Source organism: Sceloporus occidentalis, unplaced genomic scaffold (assembly GCF_023333645.1).
Source record: "Sceloporus occidentalis isolate IW3139 unplaced genomic scaffold, rSceOcc1.0.p SCAF_83, whole genome shotgun sequence".
Classification (NCBI taxonomy): Eukaryota; Metazoa; Chordata; class Lepidosauria; order Squamata; family Phrynosomatidae; genus Sceloporus; species Sceloporus occidentalis.
In genome coordinates, this window is record NW_028317063.1 from 2,998,429 (window position 1) to 3,005,635 (window position 7,207).

Sequence of the window (7,207 nt, forward strand, 5' to 3'; positions counted from 1 at the left end):
TTTATTTTTTATTTCCTCTGAAGGATAGATAACACACAAAAAACAACATAGACCACTTAAAAAAACTTTTTTTTTTCTCCATTTAAATTTTACATAAATACAGATCTACATTAGACATACGGCAAAAAAAATTCCACTTTAGAATGTTTTAGTCATCCTCATGTTTGCCATAGATTAAGATGTACATAAAGACGAAGAATTAAGAACAAACAAAAAAAAGAGGAACAAGAAAAACTGTCGAACAGAAAAAAAAATTGTGCACAAAGGAGTTCAATCAATCAGTTTTTTGAAAAACTTTTTTAGTGCTTGCTTTTGTGTCACATGGCAATTAATCATTCCCAGAAAAAAATGATAAAGGAGGCAAATTTTTATATTAATAAATCATTATTTCTGGGACACCTTTGTTGAGGGGGCAATAAGGATGGGAAGGATCACCTATCTGGTCACCTGGCTGTCTGTAGTGTCAATGTGTGGCATGGTGGCCGTGTGCGAGCTGTGATAGGGGCTTGTGTTGTAAGAGACTTCGCTTAGACATCAGGCATTCACCTTACCAGTCCGTGATCCCACGAAGTGGGCCAGCTGTGCAGCACAGTGCTGGAAAATCAGGACTGTCCTGTGGAAATTGAGACGGCTCGGAGGTATGCATTTGTATACCTAAACCCTCATTTCCTCCAGTGTATAAAATAAGCTGTAAACGCCATGGGATTTATTCACTAAAGCGAGAGTTTGCACAAGACCACCAGCGATCTACCATATGGGGTAAGATTATTCGGCGTTACCCTCTCTGAGCTGCTTCTGTATGATGTATCGATAATTCCCATTGTTAGAACCTCACGTAACGGATAAATTCGGCAAAACGCCCGCTGGGCAATAAATCCCGGAATATTTGTCCATTTCTTCAGTATGTAAATAGTTTGGAATCCGGAGAATGAAACGATCGCGTCAGGAAAGGGACAGAGTGATCTGCCGATAAAACCTTTACACGGGAAAACCGGTTCGCCCAGCTCCTCGTTCCCCCGCCGTCCGCTGCCAAAACACAATTATATCACGCATTATTACTAAAGAAAAACCGTGATCGCAGAGTAAAAATGCCGCCTTAACTCATGAAATGCCAGTTTGCTGAAAGTATTAAATACCCGCAAATGAAGTAAAAAACTACCTAGAAAATTCAGCCCGTCTAGTCCAGCTGTAAAGACTAAAACCTTAATCAGTCGTTGGTCTCGTCGTAGATTCAGGAGCCGTATGTCTATCCCATGCATGCACTGTATTACCCTCTACCACTTCTGCCAGGAAGCTGTTCCACTTATCTACCACCTTCTTAAAAACATTTTTTTTACTAATAATATACAAAATAAAGAGCTGATAAGATCATGCTACATAACCAATCCCCACTTGGTAGGTATCGCACCCTTGGTGTGTGCTGAAAGAAATTATAGGCTTCCATCGCATTTATACAATGGCTACGTGCCCGGCATTACACCTGTAGCCTTGTGGTGCCCACAATGCCCACAGCAACCGTTTTCGTCAGGCATGTGATATTTGGGGTGACTTTACCTGCTCTGAGCTTATTCTTTTTGGTGATGCTAAGTAGTCCCTTCCTCCATACACTTTCATTAGACAGAGTGTCTGGCTGGGCGATTAAGACCGAGCCATTCTATTGTTTACCAAAAAGCAGTATGATAAGCAGGGTGTTTGTCTAGTAGATTGGGTTGCGATAACAGAGCGAGAACTCATACAAACGGCTAATGTGCAGCTGCCCAAAACGCATTATATTATGGGGCAAAAACTAGAAACCAGTGCGATATTTTTCCCAAAAAAATTGCATTTTATCGCAATCGCAGAGTATCGCTGAGTACATTTCTGTGCATTTTTATAATGGGGGTTGCACAAGCCATTTCTATTGTGTGATGATGTGAATAAGTCCCTTTACCTACATATATGTGTATGTATATATATATGTATCTATATTTTTCGTGGGAAGTGGCATGTGCCTAATAACCGCGACACTCGAGTCTGTTTTCCATCTCCATGAACCTGCGTTCCAACAGGTAATGGAACCGTCTCACCCAATCTCTCCAAGCAGCGAATACATAAGGAGATGTAACCGGCGTAAAGCCCCTCTCATCAGCTTAGTACGAGTGGGATGGCGGCACTCAAGCATCCCATTGATATGGGAGTCATGTATGCGGGGGGATGCGTCGGGTCTTTGTGAATAATAATGCCTCCATCCTGCCTGCTGTACCCCATACCGCACTCCACATCGGAAATGTGAGGAAAAGCAAAAACTGATAATCCATGGATGATAAACCCCTTTTATGCATTTGCCCCTTTGCCCACCCTGGGGGTATTTTCCATGCGGGCGATGTATATTGTCTGTTACTATCATATGGTCTTTATTGGTCGGATTGCCACGGCGCTGGCACAGCAAACACAAGGGGGTCCAATGAGAGTTTCAATGGGAGCGCTTAGGCTGCTACAAGCGGTGGCAGACAGGGTGGAGAGCTGCAGCTCAGGAGAGCCATACAATAAAAAGAAATCAATCAATAAATAAAATACTTATTATCAGTATTAATATTTTTTTATTATTATTATATAATTATAATAACAACGATAATTCAGAATCCTTTTACTTTAGTACGCTCTCTTCTTTAGTAGGGCTGTCCCTTAAAATTCAATATCTTTTTGGTTTCTTGAAGTTTTTGGTTTTTTGGTTTTCTTTTCACCATCAAAAGTTAGAATTTAATGGTCATCAACGAGAACATGTCCGGATGGGAATAAAACAGTTTAACGTCACTGACAGCCCTTCCAAATAAGAACTCTGTGAGTAGTTTAATGTACATTCTTCAGAGACAAGAAAACAGACTCAAGTTGAAACTGCAGCCCTGCAGCTGCCTTCCAACTCCGTGGTCTGATGATTCTTTTCACAGATTGGCTGCTTGTAGCAGCCAATCAGTGGCAGCAAAGCACGCCCACTGAAATCTTTGGGAGTTCTGGGGGTGAGTTTATCACATGTGGGGAGATGTGTTTGGCTGAACATATCACACGTATGAAAAATAGCTGGGGAGTGGGGGAGGGGCAAATGTGTATAAAAGGATTCCGCAGAACCCCCTGATACATTTGTGGGGGGAGGGGACTCCACAAAAATTTAAAGGGCCCACACAGCTATCACATGCATTAAAGTGAGTATGATGGGTGGAGCGTCCCTTTAAAAGCGTCCCTGGCTGAGAAAGCGATCATGAGCTCCATGTAACATGACACATCATAACAGGAGATTGGATTTGTTCTACCCCCACTCCTCACTTCTGTTACCATGGTAACTACTACACCACTGCATCCACCATGTGTACCCTAGCAGTCGAGAGTTTATCTAGTTACCATGGCATCCCATGAGCGCAGAGTACTCAAAAAGAGCCACCAAGACATCGCATCTCGGACGAGGTAGCATTAAAGGTGCTGTTCCACTCAGACAAAACATTAAGTGCCCGCTCTAGTATGTTAAGCAGAAATTAGTTTTTTCTCTTTCCTTTACAGGTTTTATCATCTAAAAACAGCACCAGAAATTTCTATAGTAAGCGATGACTTCTGACACCTGTGTCATGTGACACGTGTTCCCTGCAAAATGAAGAATGAGACAAAATTGCACTTGAATAAAGAATCATTTCTAGTAAAGGCTCCGGCATTCATATGTACTTGAGATGGAGTTTCTAATGCTGAATTTGGTTAAAAAAAAAAAGTGTTAAATCCGGCAGCGTAGATTTTGAAAGATTTGTGGAATTTATTCTGGGAAAAAAGTCCCAAGGAACAATCACCTTATTTTAAATACAGTGTGATGGAACTTTGGGGATCTTTGGATCTTTCTTGATTACGCATGGCCCTCCTCTGGTCACATGCTAGTAACGCAAATGATATTTCAAAAATAGAAAATAATAAAAAAAATAAAGTTTTATCAAAATAGACTTTCGTATTTATTTTAATCAGTGCTAAAGTAGATATACGAGGGCAAAGCATGAAAATAAGTAACTGTATACATACACATAATCCATTCGCTATATCATTTACTGAATCAGGGGTGGGCTTGGCTGGGTGGGGGGGGTCAGTGAGAGCAATTGCCCCCTGAGCCACTCCAAAATTCTTCAAAAAGGGCTGGTATGACTTGGGCCAGGCGGCACACAGAGACTGGAACGCGGTGGGGGGAAGGCTATAAAAAAGGCTGGATGAGAGGTGCATAAGTGCGTGTATGAGAGGTTAAGGGAGTTAGGGAGGCAGTGTGTGAATTAATATGTGCGTGTGTTAGCATGAATACGTATGTGTGAAAGCAGAAGATTAAACACTGAGATTAAAACATTGAGGGGTTTTGGTTCGGGATAGTTTTAGTGCTCGATGAAAAAAGTAGTGTTACGTACATAGCTGGCGTCACATGTTAAGACTATACTCTGGCTTCACGTATGACGCTTTTATCGTCAGCTCTGGATCCTTGTTGTCTGAAGTCCGACCACGAAAGGCAACACTCAACACAAGATGTGCCGCGTGGAAATCACGCCGGAAAAAACAGGAACTAAGAACACGTATGGGAAACATAAATACCAACTTACCAAGTAATTACCCCCATTGGCAATATAAATAAGACACATAATGGGAAAAAAGTGGGACTTTCCCTTTAAGATCTTTAGAGTTATCTTCTCAGCTTTGACGTCTTATCGCATTCTATAAAATCGACACTTGTTTCTCACGACGCTGCCATGTTTCCTCGAATCTTCCCGCATGGCTTTGCAATCGTCCACACGAACCTCTGGGGCTGTTTGTTCATCTGTAAAGCTATTAAATGTCAAATGTCTTCGAATGAGGCAGCAAAGGGACAGCTCCAGCTTACATCAAATTATTAAGTAACAGGTCATCCTTATATTTATAAGTGATCCACCAACACAATGTGTATTTTTAGATCCGTCTTACAAAATAGGGGTACTGAGTATTTACTAGTGTATTAGTGTGGATCCCCCCCCCCCCCCCCCGCGGTGCATTTCTATAAACACACATAATAAAGCACAGTAACTTTACAATCACTAAAAAGAATGGACATGACATCGGGGGCATATTCACTAAACCAGGACTTTGCATTAGAATGGAACCCAGAAGCTCCACTGATGTGTTGGAGAGTGTGGGACAACAAAGCCATTTGCCATATGCTTTGGTCTTGCCCTGAAGTCATGCCAATGTGGGATTGTGCGTTGGGCTTTCTCTGTACGGTCCTGCGGGTCGGGTAATGGCAGCACCGGAGTCGGCCTTGCTGGGCTCCATTCCAGAGGAGATTCCTGATAGACCGCACAAACTGGGTTATACACTCCTGCCTTGGTCCGGCAGTGGAAGCAAACTGAATGTTATCAAAAATACTTCATTAGACACTAAGCGCATGGGATATTTAACACATTCTATTCAAAATACAACTGGAGTGTTTGATGGAACTTGAGCTCCATGGTGTTTGGATGGTCAGATACTTTAGATGATTCTTCAAGGGTACAGTTGTGTAAATTCTCTTGTCTATGGGGGGAAATAAGAGTGATTGTCGGGAGAACTTTGTAGGAGAACGATCAGAAGGTTGACCATGCCGGAGCCACCTAATATATAGGCTTATGTTTACCTGCAATTTAGGTTTGAGTTACTTCTTGGAAATAGACTGGACCTTTTCTCTTCTTGCTTGGGAAAGGCTTTGGTACAAGATCATAAACTGGGTTGTATGAAATGCTTATTTGTAATTTTTTAAGCTATGGGTTGTACGACTCTGTATCTGGTCGGGTTGTATGTTTTATTTGCAAATAAACATCAATGGAAATAAATGGAATGTTTTCAATTCCCAGACTTTGTTAAGAATCATAATGAGCTAACGCCTACGAGCCTAGAGGTTCTTCATCACACAGGGCCAGTTCAGAAAGATAATCTTACTGGTTATAGTGCTTGATGGTGTGCCATGGAATCAACTGTTCTGTACATTCCCAGTATAATGAATAAGCCTCGTTGTACCTGTGATAAAGGTCAAGTCAGCTTAATGAATATCAGAATGCAGCTTGACAATGATTTGGTGGATTTGGTTAGGAGACTGAAATAAGATGAGGTGTGCAGAAAACAAATACCCCCCCCCCTGTTTAATGGAAACATGAAAAAACAGGCTTGCTCATCTAGCCCGGATAGCTGTTTCTCAGATCACAAATACAATCATTTCCAGGTTAAGTGACACAAAGTTAAAGGGACACTCCAGCCATTGTAACATAATACATATGACAGCTGAGAGTCCCTTTACATTTACATGGTGTCCCTTTGGCAAATGCACGGAGAGATTCTACAGAATCCCCATATACATCCCTCGACTAGTTGCTGTGCAGGAGGTCCGTTTGGCCCAACACATCTCCTTGCAGTGATTTACTTACTGTTATATACTACTTCTTATGTCCTTTTTACTCATTGTACAGCACTGCGGAATATGATGGCGATATATAAAACAAGAAATAATAATTAGAAGTACTTTAATATGCATTCTTCTTTGGTGAGACTGTCTGGGACATTAAGCTGCCTCTTTAAGATGATCATGGGAGCGTGTGGGGCTGAGCATGTAATGGGTATGGCTGAGCATGTGCTACTTTAACATTAATTTGGCTGAGAGTGCTGTGTGTGTGTGAGTGCTATGTGTGTGTGCGTACGCCACAGACTCAAATGCAGAGGGTTTTGGGCACATAAATAAGAAATTCTGTGTAAATAAATAATAAAAAAATATTGTTTTAGTGTTTTGATGGATACTCGGCCACATATATGTACAATAAATACTATAATAACGTTCGGTAATTTTGTATCATAGGAAAAGTTACAAAAAAGGTAGAAAGGACTAACAATTCTTGGCAAAAAGTATATAATTGATAGTATGTTGTAAGTATATTTTTTTATATTATTTTGTTAACATATTATTTATATTATATTATTTTGTAAATATATTATATTATTTTGTAAATATATTATTTATATTATATTATTTTGTAGATATATTATTCATATTAATTTTTAATATATTATTTATATAATATTATTTTGTAAATATATTATTTATATTAATTTATTTAAGTATTTTATTTATCTCAATTGTTGTCTGTTATTTTAATAGTTTAAACAGATTTCACTAAAATATTAAACTGGGACAACGGTATGTGCATAAAATGTTTTAAAA